This window comes from Macaca nemestrina, chromosome 7 (genome assembly GCF_043159975.1).
Source record: "Macaca nemestrina isolate mMacNem1 chromosome 7, mMacNem.hap1, whole genome shotgun sequence".
Taxonomy (NCBI): Eukaryota; Metazoa; Chordata; class Mammalia; order Primates; family Cercopithecidae; genus Macaca; species Macaca nemestrina.
This window is the reverse complement of record NC_092131.1, coordinates 46,521,731-46,535,008: the sequence shown is the minus strand read 5'-3', so window position 1 is coordinate 46,535,008 and position 13,278 is coordinate 46,521,731. Positions and strand designations below refer to the sequence as shown.

Here is a 13,278-nt window from a genome sequence, read left to right as displayed (position 1 = left end):
TGGGTATAGGTCCTAAGCAATTAGACAGGGAGAGGGTGAAGAACAAGGACTGGCTGTACAGTTGAATTTTATTTGATTACATTGTGAAGTACAGATACTGTTTCACTTCCTAGGAATTTTGTGTTTTATTTCTGGAGATTCGAAATTCTCCAGAATGGAAATAAAGTTCTCCAGCCACAGTGGTGGAATGGATAGCAACAGGATTCAGTGACTTCCCTCATCCTCCTTCAACTTATTCTACCCGCCAGAACCAGTCACCTGTGGTGAACTCAGTGGCATTTGATAGTCTAGGATGAACCAAATGAACCTCAACTTAAACCTGCTTTTTGTCATTGTACCGGTCTAGGCATTTGACACTAAACAGAGATCTTAATTCCTGTACCTTAATGCATCAGAATTTGGTCTTAGCAGAGATGTCAATAGACAGGGGTGTTGTGGCGGGTGGGGTTTAACCAGTTCTGGAGGCATTTTGCTTGTTGCCCCAAGGTCCTGGTGACAGACCATGACACTGTATGACCCATCTGGCCTTGGCTCCTGGCTTTATTACCCAGAAAGTAGTTTATAAGCCAGATGTGTCACTTAATAGTAGGCCTACCTGCCCAAAATGCAAAAGCTTGCAGTAGTTATCTAGAATTTACAAAGCTTGTTTTTACTCTTTATCAATATCGATTCTGATAAAAATCATGACAATAGGCCATGTAGATATTATCTTTCTTGTTGATGAATAAATAATAGCCAAGGGCTCCTTAGCACTTAATGCATTCCAGGCACTATGCTAAGCCGTTTGCATTAAATAACTCATAATTTCTATGAGGCAGAAACTGTTGTTATCTACATTTCTTGATGAGGAAATAAGCCCAGAGTGGTTAAGTAACTTGCCCAAGATCACACAGCTGGTAAAACTAAAACTAAATTCTGCTAATCAGGCTCCAAAGTCTGTGCCCATAGCACAGACTCACAATATGCTGCCCATTGAAATCAGACAGACAGATGAGATGTTGTATAACCTCCCCAAGTCCACCTGAGTAGGGGAGGTAAGCAGATTGAGGGAGGCCACCGTAAAAGCATGGTTGGGAAGTTGCCCTTGGCTCATCTCTCTATGTGGCACAGGGCTCCAAACTGAAATAGCCACTATTTATTGGGTCAAGATTAGTCCAGCATTTAGGCAAGAAGAATGTTAGTCCAGTCATCTGCTACTTTTGGTAGCATGTATGGTGGTGGCACTTTCTAAAGTAAAAATAACACACATAGGCTAAAAAATAAATTTTCCCTGATTTTTGAATTCTGTTTACTTTTAAGATCTTAGGAAGTTATAATGACTCACACTTGCACATTTAATAATGACTTTTATTAAGAATGCTATGACACAAAATTAGAAACATTCTTCAGACAGTGTCTCCACATGTAAGTACTTAGATATTTAAAGAAAACAACTAAATGGCTATTTGGGAAAACTGGGCCTTTTGGTTGCAAAACCAAGTGCTGGGGCCAGAGTAAGTGCTGAAGAAGTACCAGTGAGTTCTCCCAAGGGAGATTTCTTAGGGGAAAATGTGATGCCTTTTGCACATGTTACTATGGTGTGAGTCCAGTATTGGTAGGAAATCAGTAAAGTTCCCAGCACTTTACTGTGTGTGTTGCCATCTTGTGTTTAGCCCGTGATTGATATTCTAGAGATGATATGAGAAATATTCCAGACCTGACCTTAGAGTTTGTAATCCAACTGGGAGAAGCAAAGCTTTTTATGCAAAACATAATTAGAGAACCAAGCAATATCATCTGTAATGCAGAAGTAAAATGTGAGGTATGTTTTTAATTCCAAGAGCCTGTGAGTGATTCTGAACTACAGGCGTCTTCTTGGGTTTTTCAGAGGTTTCTGTTTAGATGGCTCAGGTTTAATCTCTCCTGGGGATAGCAGGGAACCAGATGAGACCTGCTGAGGTGGCCACAGTTCTGATTCTAGTGGGCAGGCTGCCTCCCCCCTGATACTGCGTGAGGCGTTACTGATGCTGGCAACGGTTTGCGTTTAGCCAATTGCCAAAAGCAGCCTGCACATCCCTCCTGAGGTTGGTCCCGTAAATTCTACTCTTTCCTGTCGTAAAGCATTCCTCATCATCACCTCCCTTTTCACACTTTGTGCAAAGCCTTGCATTGGGATAGCAAATGGCTGCAACTTTCACTGCTTGCTTTTCCCAAGTCGAAGAAAAATTCCAATGCTGGCAAAGCAAGGACATCGCTATTTTCTGACAATTGAGTGTCTTCAGGGAACTGGCCTCAGTGCTGATAGGGGTCTATATTCCTCTAGTAAGAATAGCACTGTTTCCATTAGAGGGGACCAGGATGGGTAGACAGGCTAAGACGTCTCATTACTCTTTGCTCTGTGTATTTGTATGACAGCTCAGGTGTCTGGCTTACCTTCCTGAGGATGAGAGCCATAGCTTTATCCATTTAATAACAGCCACAGTGACAGTGCTGATAATGGCTAGCATTTACCTAGCACTGTGTGCCCTGGAACATTTAATAGTTTCACTCTATGAACTCGTTTGTTGGTCTTGGTGCCATGTGTCCAACATAAGGCTAGCAGGACCCATCTGTCCTTGCCCATCCTTATTCTGTGCCACAACCACCCCTGGTTGTGATTAAGATATTAATGTTAAAGAGGGAACTGAGTTCTGATTACTCATCTTCCAAACCACTCTGTCATCTTCATGCGCATGCCCTGCAGGCAGCCAGCCAGTAAGGGGTCCTTCATACCTATCCTGTTCCTGGCTGGTGGCTCTCAGAATCTGCCATGGCTCTTGGATGCTGTTTGTCCTCCTGCCCTTGGGTGACTGGCTGTCAGAAAACCTTCATTTCCTTGTTGGATTCTGCCTCCAGGAAGCAAAGCCGACCCAGTGGTTTCTGTGGGTCAGCTGCACTTGGCAGTCTGCACTGGGGAAGATATTTGGCTTGTTGGCCGTTTTATGCCCCTTGGACTGTCAGGTCCAAGTGTACCGTTGGCCACAGCATCCAGTCTGTGTTATCAGAGCAAGGCCCTATGGTCAGGAGACCCTTAGCCGCCAAGGGTCTGTTGTCTCCTGGTGTCTTTGCCTGAAGTCCTCTGGCCTTCCTACTTTTCATCATTGAGTGCATCTATAAGCTGACCCACTGCCAGGTATCATGTCTGAGCATTTTGGCAAGGAGAGTCCGTGAGAGAGGTTTTCTTGGCAACCATAAAATAAAAGTACTGTAAGGAGCTGCTAAATAAATTTGCACCGCTTTAGCCAGGGAATTTCAGCTCTCCTGGGTGGGATGGTGATAGGGGATGTGGAATGCAAAAAAAAAAACAAAAAAAAAATTATGAGGCTCAGCTGTCAGCTCGATGGCTCATTTGTTTGATGGTCCTAAGGACATGTATGTTTGGTACACTGAGGATGTTTATCAAACTCATTTCCTCTTGTATTTGTCCAGAGAGTTAGCAAATGGGGGTTTTTTGGTCTATTTTTTCTACCATGAGACAAAGTGAGGGGAAATCTCTCAGTCCCTTTGCTCAAGTTAAGTTGGTCCTGTGTATCTGCAGTGCTGACGGTGGGAACATACTGCCTACATGTCAAGGGCATCGAACACTCAGAACAGGATGAAGACCAACACCTAGTCTATGGGAATTAGTTTGTGAGTCTGTGCCCTGTTTGTTTCTTTGTTTCATTATTGTTTTTTGAGACAGGATCTTGCTCTGTTGCCCATGCTGGAGTTCAGTAGCACAATTATAGCTCAGTGTACCCTCCAACCTCTGGGCTCAAGCAATCCTCTCACCCCAGCCTCCCAAGTAGCTGGACCTACAGGAGTGTGCCACCATACCTGGCTAAGTTTTTTTAAAAATTTTGTATAGCTGGGCACAATGGCTCATACCTGCAATCCCAGCACTTTGGAAGACTGAGGAGGGAAGATCACTTGAGCCTAAGAGTTTGGGACTAGCCTGGGCAATACAGCGAGACCCTATCTCTCCAAAAAATTAAAAAATTAGCCGGTGGTATATGCGTGGAATATCAGCTACTCGGATAGCTGGTGAGAGGATCGCTTGGGCCCAGAAGGTCCTGGTTACAGTGAGCTGTGATCACGCTTCTGCACTGTAGCCTGGGCTACAGAATGAGACTATAAATAAATAAATAAATACATAAATAAATAAATAAATAAATAAATAAATAAATAAATAAAATTTTTGTAGAGACAGGGTCTCACTATGTTGCCCAGGATGGTCCCAATCTCCTAGACTGAAGCAATTCTCCTGCCCTGGCTCTGTTTTAAAGAGGGTAAAATAACCAGATTCAAATAAGAGTCATTTTTGTCATTTCTCATCCCAAGTAGCTGCTGGGAGGAGGTATGAGGGGGTAGTGGGGAAGAGCCTCAGAAGAGCCTTGGTGACACTTACTGGCTGGATATTGTTTTACTGACTTGCTTCATTATAAAATGAATTATTTTGCATTCAGCCTCATAATGATGAGTGTTCACATCTCATATACATGGTCTTCAGCAGATATTCCAATAGGTCAGTCTCAGGAACACCAGATTAAGTGTCTGTGAGGAGAAATGGCATAGGGACCTCATTTAATAATTAGGAATGCTGCTGCTTTTAGTAGGAAATTCATTTTCATACTTAAGTTCATTCAGACTTCAGGGACACATTGTGGAGCTATTGAAAATATAAATGCCATCCACAACAATCATAGACACTTAGTAGACACTAAGTAATTTCTGTGGTAAAAAAAAAAAAAAATGAACTGATGGCAACAAGTTCAATTCTAAGTCTACAAATGTGCAGGTTCTCTAAGCAAATAAGATGTTTTTTTCCAACATTCCCTTGGAGCCTGGGTTCCAAAAGAAATCCTTTCCACTCTGACCAGTGAGTCCTTTTCCCTGCACATCTTCCTTGGGAATTATGGCCTTAAATACTACAGAAACAAACAAACAAAAAAAGGATTAAAGCTAGAATATGTAAACACATTTTAATGATTTTTTTCCTGGTTAACAAAGTAACACATGATTCCTGTAGGAAATTTAGAAAATCCAAAACAGAAAACAAAAATCACTCATAAGCATATCACTTGGAAATAGACATTTATGTGTTTCCTCATCTCCTTTTTCCTCCTGTCTTTTCTCCTTTTCTTTATCCCTCTCCCTCACAATTGTAACAAAAAGAGAATATTGAAAATATAACTTTGTATCCTGTTCTTTCACTTAGCATTGTATCAGCCTATATAAGTAAGTCATGAAACCCAGAAGCTATGAAGGAAAGATCGATAACTGGACTATATCAAAACAAAACTTCAACCAGGCAATAATATTTGCAACCCATACAACCAATATAACAAATTATTACTATTCCGTAATATGAGCTTCTTAAAAAATAATCAAAAAGATAAACAACTCAAGTTTTTAAATGGTTAAACCATGTGAATAGGCAAGAAAAAATACAAATGGCCCTTAAACATATATTCTACTTAAAGCTTAATTGCATTAATAGTCAAAAAATGAAGTTGAAACAATGAGCTCATTTTTCACTGGCAGTTTGGCAAGAATTATAAGGATGATTCCATCTAGCCTGAACAAGGAAGCCAAAACATTGACACTTTCATGTGCTACTGGTGGGAATATAAATTGATGCAACCCTTTTGGAAGACAATATCTCTACATCTGTTTAAATTTTAAATATTTATGCCCTTTGATGTGGCATTTCCACATCTAAAAAAATGTATCCTAAATAAACACTCCTACAAGTGTGCAAATCATGTTCATTACTCCATTGTTTGAAGGTGCAAAAAATTTAAAATAACCCAAATGTTTATGGAGAGGAACTGGTTAAATTGTGGTACATTTTTATAATGGAATTGTATGTAACCATTATAGAGAATGAGCCAGAGGCATAGGAGGTATAAATATGTCCAAGACAATTGTTAAGTGAGAAAAGTATGTTGCTGTATAATATTGTGTTAGTGTAGCATTGAGAAGAAAAGATTGGAAGACTTTGAACCCATCATCATTTTCTCTGTACTTTTTTCAGGAATGATCAATTTTATATAATGAAAATATTACCTTTTATAATAAAAAAAACATTTTCAAATAACATTTAAAGATTCTGTTATAAAAATTTCCTTACATTTTTAGTCCTTCATAAAATTTTGGCAGCTTTCATAAGATTCTGTCATAGAAATACCATAATTTAGCCATTCCACGATTGATACATAATTTAGCTTTTTTGCTAATTACATAGGATGCAGCAGCCAATATCTTTGTAAAATAAGATTCTTAATTTTACACTCACAAGAGTATCACATCACATAGCAGAGATTGAGAATTTAACCTGAAAATAATTCATTGAGTTATTCTGAATGTACAAGGTTGATGTTTTTCTAATCTTTTTATTTTATTAATTACTTTTTTTTTAAGATAGAGTTTCACTCTGTCACCCAGGCTGGAGTACAGTGGTGTGATCATGGCTGACTGCAGCCTTGACCTCCCAGGCTCAAGTGATCTTCCCACTTTGGCCTCCCAAAGTGCTGGGATTCAGGCATAAGCCACTGTGCCCGGCCTTAATCTTTTTAAAGCTTACCTGGACTATAGATAGCCCATATGGAGGCAAAAGATTTGGGCCCCACTCTCTAGGTACACAGCTCCACTACCCTACTGTGAGTATAATTCATCACTAGTTTTTGTAGTCTCAGTGTAAAGAAGACCAGAGATCTTGGCCTCAGGAGATCCTCTTCCCAAGGCTCAGTCCCAGGCTCTCTCCTCATTTCATTCCTTCTCCCGAGGTGAACTCATCCACACCCAGGTAATGACTCAGATTTGTAGCTCTGATCCAGCCTTCCCTTTGACATCTAGCCATGTGTATTCAGCTGCTTATTAAATGTCTCCACTTGTATGTCTAAAAAAAGTAGCTCAATCTGTCCAAAATAAATTCTGTGATCGAGAACCTGCTGATACCTCCTTCCCTTTATCCCCTACATCCTTCCATTACTAAATTCCGTTGCTTTCCCCCAATAGTTCTTGACACATCTAGTTCTCTTTACCTTACCGCCCTCCCTATACCAGGCTACCATCATTTATCTCCTGGATACTCTAGTAGTTTCCCAAATGATCTCCTCGTGTTCATTCTCAACTCCTCTGATCTGGAGTCTTGTAAAATGAAAATCTAATGTCACCCCTCTCCTGACTCAGAGTTTTCCATGGTTTATTGGGCTAAAGACTGAAATCCTCACTGGCCCCTGCCTCATCTGGTCCCTGCTCTCTCCTGTCTCCATGCTCCCTTCTCTCGCCACCCAGGACTCCAACCACACTAGTCTTCATTTCTTGACTGAACCCCTTCACCTCTGTTCCTTCCTTCTGAAATTCTCCTTACCCTCACTTTCCCTTCTTTCTCTCTCTTCATTTGGTTAATAATCTTCACAGCTCAGTTCAAATGTCACTTTCCTGGGAAATCTTCCCCCAGTGCTAGGTCAGGCTATCCCTTGATCTATTCCCATGTTTTCTCCTCATTGCACTCATCACAGTTGATAATTGTAAATTTACTTGTATGGTGATCTGTCTGCTTCTCCCACCATATATTAACCCCTTTGTGGGTAGAGATGGTGCCCCCTTTGCTTACTATTGTATCCCAAGATCCTGGCATATGGCAGGCTCATGGACGATACTCAAAGAACGGTTGGGTGGGTGAAGGGATGGATATCTCATGTCAGGTGAAACTTGAATGGCACTACTGTCTGACTCAAAATGAAACCAAATGTTACACTTTTGCTAATTCCGTGACTTTTCAAAAGTCTTTTGCCAATTTAATACAATCAGTCTTGCTTTGAAACAATTTTAAGTATAAACCGAGACACTTGAAACACAAGCCAGTCCTAAGTAGTTTTATTCTGAAATTAAGATCATAACCCACGGCCGGGCGCGGTGGCTCACGCCTGTAATCCCAGCACTTTGGGAGTCCGAGGCGGGCGGATCACAAGGTCAGGAGATCGAGACCACGGTGAAACCCCGTCTCTACTAAAAATACAAAAAATTAGCCGGGCGCGGTTGTGGGCGCCTGTAGTCCCAGCTACTCGGGAGGCTGAGGCAGGAGAATGGCGTGAACCCGGGAGGCGGAGCTTGCAGTGAGCCGAGATCGCGCCACTGCACTCCAGCCTGGGCGACAGAGCGAGACTCCGTCTCAAAAAAAAAAAAAAAGATCATAACCCACATTCACTCACTTGGCAGATGCCCCCTTTTCACACTTACCTACATGCTAGTTCCTCCTCCTCAGGGGAAGGCAGCAAATGATCTGCACATTTGACCACTTGAGAGATTTGCTGTGCACTCCCCTATTCCTGTATCCTCAAGGACTGTAAAATCCATTGAACTATTTATTTATGCACAAGCTAAGAAGCAAAGCAAAAAAGAAGAAGAAGAAGAAAAGAACCTTGCTTTGCAGTATTTCGATTATGCATTTCATAGTAATATGCATAAAACATCCCTTTATCATAGTGCCATCTTAGGATATTTATTGATTCTCTCAGGTGGTTCTTGTTTCAATTAAAGTCCTTTCGGGAAACAGTCTGTCAGGAGGATTGGCCAGTGACACCACTACATAGAAGGGATTGGGCCTGGTGTAGTAAGTTACAAGCCCAGGCCTTGGAGGTGAGCAGAAGTAAATCTGAATCCTGATTTTACCCCTGTCTACCTATATGATCTTGAGATAGAGCCTACTTCATAGGGTTATTTTGAGGATAAAATAATATGGATAAAGCACTTAGCATTTGATGAACATTCAGTGTATGTTCACCACTGAAGACACTGTTATTGTTGTTATTCACAAAAGCTTTTTTCCAGGTTTTCTGGACAGACCCACAGACTCACCACCCCCAAAGGAGCAACAGACAAATGGCAGTATGCTGACAATCATAAATTGACTGTGTATTTTATGATAACGGGTATCAAAGTTGTACTTTATTAAATATTATCTTTTAGATTCAGATATTTAAATGTTTATAGATGATATAGTTCATGTCTTGGATTTGTTTCAGAATAATCTGATAAAAGATGGATCAGGGAGGGAGGGAGTCGATGTAGAGAGGGAACATGTTTGAATGTGCAGTGGCAGCCGCCGAGGCTGTTTGATCGATAGGAGAGTTGTGTCATTCTCCCTACTTTTGTCTATTTTGAAATTTCCCATGATAAAAGTTGAAAAATATGTTAAAAATAGTTCATATAAATAGCCTCCTAGATTCATTCTTGTTCAAGGAGCCAGCTCTCAGCTCGCTTTCCTTTATTTCTTTTGGAAGAGTAACTGATTCTAGTGATCTAAGCAGTAAGACTCATGTCAATCTGTTTTATTACTCTCGGGATAGCTTATGGTGGAAACAAAATAAATCCAATTTCTGAATCTCCTTTGTCTTCAATCACTTGGGAATTCTCTCTGAAACTACTGTGGGCATTTTAAGTAACCCTGATTACCCAGCAAGAACAATGTAGCTTTCAGACAAGCACAGAGGATAGAATAACTCTTTCTACCCTTCTATGCTTGCATGACAAAAGCTGTAGCTATTAAATACCGGTGCTCAATGAGCTAATGAATGGCGAGCCGGTAATTGTGGTTTTGGCATTTTAGGATTTGAGCCTCTGCCCTGTATGAACTTGTAATCTTCATTGTGTAGCCTTGTTAAGTTCAGCTGCTGAGTTACATGTTGGCATAGGAAGCTGAGGCACTCCTAAGCCAAAAACTGACCTCTGCATATTTCAAACTAAAGTCAGGAGGCTTAGGGTGACTTCTTTTGCTTTAAAAAAAAAAATAAAGGCACGATTTCCCTTTAGAGTGGAAGCTGACCATGACTGTAAATGGCTCCGTAATCTTTGGCTTTGTTTGAGTCACCCCCTCCATGTTCTGCTCTTCTGTTTGGATGCAAGCCAGCACAAGGATAAGCGTTCTGCTTGATCCTCGTTGTTTAATAATTGACCCTTCAAAATCTCTTTCTTTCTCCAGCTTCACCAAAGAGAAGAATTTAAATTTTGATTTCAGGTTTCTTCTTTTCCCTCTCGAGTCTGTCTCTAAGGGGTAAAACATGTGGCTTTTTATAAGTTTAAGTACTTTGGAGCAAAGTTTATGGAGTGTCCTTCCATCCCCTAAAAATAAGATAGGCTCCGAGTTAGCCAGGGCAGTCATATTGGGGTCCACCTGAAATGCTTCTGTGTATCCCTTTGGTCAGCACCTCCTGCCAGGACCATGCTGGAGCTGCTAAGAAGGAAGACAGGTGCACAGACAGAGCCTTCTGGAATACAGTGCAGGGTGTGCTGTCATAGAAGTATAAACTGGGCACCCTAGAAGCAGAGTTGATATTACTATGACTCTCTGGGGACATCAGAACAGACTTCACAGAGCAGGTATGAGATACTTTTGCTGAAGGCAGAACTGGTAACCGGGAATTACATTATGCTCTTTATTGAACCCTCTTGGGATCCCAGTTTGAGTGATCTGTCTTACTAGATAGCACCTGGTGTGAGAACAGCCATGGCGTTTCCTTTACGGCTCATACAGTTCTGAGAATGCCTAAAATTAGATTGAAATCAGGATTAAGGTGTCTAACCTGCCTTTGTGGCCTCGGGCATCCTGTGACCAGGATGAGTCACATTCTTGTCTTGCCCACTGGTGTCTTCTGAGAGCTGCGTCCCAAGACTTCCCCATGCAGAGCTGATTGTAATAGTTGACGGACAAAACTGATGGCCCAGCACTTTCCCTCCCTGCGCAATTCCTGCTGCCCATGACAGCAGCTGAGTAATAAGCAGTCAGACCTCTTACCTGGGACATTAGTCACAAACTCTTAAGCAACTGCGGGTCAACTGTTGAGACCATTGTGGATTTCTGTTAGCACTTGTTTCTGTTGCCCAAGAAGATCCTTTCCAAGACCTCAGCAGGCATACTGGCTTCGGGAAAATTCTGAAACTCAGTGACCTTGTTTGGAAATGTGAGTGAGAGTGTTCTGGGCTCAGGTCCACACAGGCCTGGCTTGTCAGGCTAGGACACAGTGTCGATAAAGCTGGGCTCATGGGCTTTGTCCCCCCGGCTGTGCTCTCTCCTGGGGCTGCAGACTAGTGTGTCCAACCTCAGCCAGGTGCCTCTCTACTGTGTGCCCTCAGCCCCAGAAGAGCCAGGCACCCAGGCCTTACAGTGCCTCCCAAGTCAGAAAACACTTGTGGAAGAACTGAGAGTGTTGGCCTCCTTTACTGGACAGGACCCCAGTCATCCTCACCCCTGCTCCCGACCTGCGCTGCTGTGATCGCAACCTCTTGTAGGTTAAATTGGCTGTGCTCATATTGTGTGCGTGTGGTGGGACAAGGGGAGGAAGCGGCTTCCACAAATCAGCCCACTGAAAACACTCACTTATATGGGACATGGGATTCTGCATGGAGAAGGGCTGATTTGGAGCCAGGACTGGGTTTGGGTTAGAGACACAGAAAGCTTGCTTCGCTGAAGTGGGTGCACAGGTACTCAGCATGCCTTTGCCTTATGCCCCTGACACCTGAGGAGGCTGCTGCTAAGAGCAGAGAAGTCTGTTCTACGTTCCATTGATTTGTGCCATGAAAGCTGTGCTGCTTTAACCACACTTACTGGGGATTCCTGGAATACCAGACTTGCTTTCCATTCCTGGGCATTTTCTAGTGGCCATTTTCTGTAAGACCTGCATGGCCAGGCTGTATCAACTCACAGGACACTGTGTGGAAACCAGTCATGCCAGTTCTGTCATCACCTACCTCCTCCAAGCCAGCAACGTGATCCAGGCTGGACAGACACCAACCTTTTGCCTTGGGCCATGCAGGCCAACAGACCTTGATTCTCACACTGAGGCAGGAAAATAGAACCTCAAGTGCCCTGATACAACCCACAGTGAATGTGACACTCCAGAAAGAGCAGTCAGCTGCAGCCACTGTGAAGATGCCACAGCGAGGGGGGCTCCAGGCGGCCCAAGGCCATGGCAGCCTCCCACAATGGCAGTTAACCACAAAGCTCCAGGCCACCCTAGGGACCTGCAGCCTCCTCGTCACTGATCAGCCTATGTGGGTTGCCTCTGAGCATATTGTTCCTTTAAAAACCAAAGTGTAAATGTCTCACCCAAAAGGCCAAGCTGCTGCTCTGTCCGGTCTAGACTGTGCCTGGGAGGCTAGCAGTGCCACCTTCCCTCTGTAACAGTGCCCTGGGGAATGGTTGGCAACAGGAGAACCCTGTGCCTGTGCTGGGAAGCGGGTTGTTTTAAGAGAGCACTGCCTTTTATTTATAGACAGCTTTATCAGTACACGGCCATGTTCCTGCTGACCTTGAGGACTCTTTACTAAACAATCCTGCTGCTGAGTATTCACTTCCTTCCACGTGAATTTGCTCTTAGGGATTGGAGGAGGAGTGGAAAATGCCTTGAACCAGAGTCTCCATAATCTATTAGGCTTCTTGTGCACCTGGGGTACCCACAAACAAACCCTCTTCTCACTCTGGTTTTCCTTTTCCTGGTTAACATCCCCACAAACCTACTGGATTTAAGACAGAAACCCAGGAGTCGTTTCTGCTGCTTCTCTCTGCCCATCTCTAAGTGATTATCAAGCCTTATTACTGATTTTGCTTTCACCAAAGCCCTGCTTCCTTTCTCCTGACTGACTCCTTATTTTCCATTCCATTCATCACTGTTCTGGTTCAGGTCTTAACATCTCTTCCCTGGACGGTTTCAGCCTCCCCTAACTGATCTTTTCTTGTCCAGCCAGGAATCAGTTACTCCCTTAATTAGGGAGCATCAGGAAGTTCTTTTTGCCTAATATCTGAAAATCAAAATTCCTTAGTGTGACATTCAGGACCCTTCATCGTTTGAAGGACTTAACTTTCCTTGTAGCCCTGAGATTTTTCATGGCCCCAGCACTCCTGTGTCCTGTGCTGCCCGCCCCTCAGCCTCCTCCACCATACCCAGGGTTCTCTGAGTCCACCTGCACAGCCACACCACTGGGCTTGTTGCCATGTCCCCGCCCCATCCGCCTCTCCATGGCGGCCTTCTCACTCCCCCTTCTCTGCCTGGGAGACTCTGACTCATGCTTTCAGACCCAGCTCAACTTCTACTTCTGCTGTGAGGCTGTCTCTCTCTCCTCCCACTGGAAGGAATTGTTCTCTCTTATGTTTCTCTCGTAGCACTTGGTTCATACCTTCATCATGCCACTAGGATGATACAGCAATTGGTGTGTTGCCCCTCCCCTGCCCCTCCCCTGTCTGTCCTGTCCATATGTGTGTGTGTGTGTCTGTATATA

At 43.1% G+C, this 13,278-nt stretch overlaps 1 protein-coding gene across 2 annotated transcripts in view; it reads left to right on the top strand.

The window, feature by feature from the left end:
* LOC105473667 (protein kinase C eta) overlaps positions 1 to 13,278 on the top strand; it is a 232,376-nt gene that overhangs the window by 196,975 nt on the left and 22,123 nt on the right. The window lies entirely within an intron of this gene.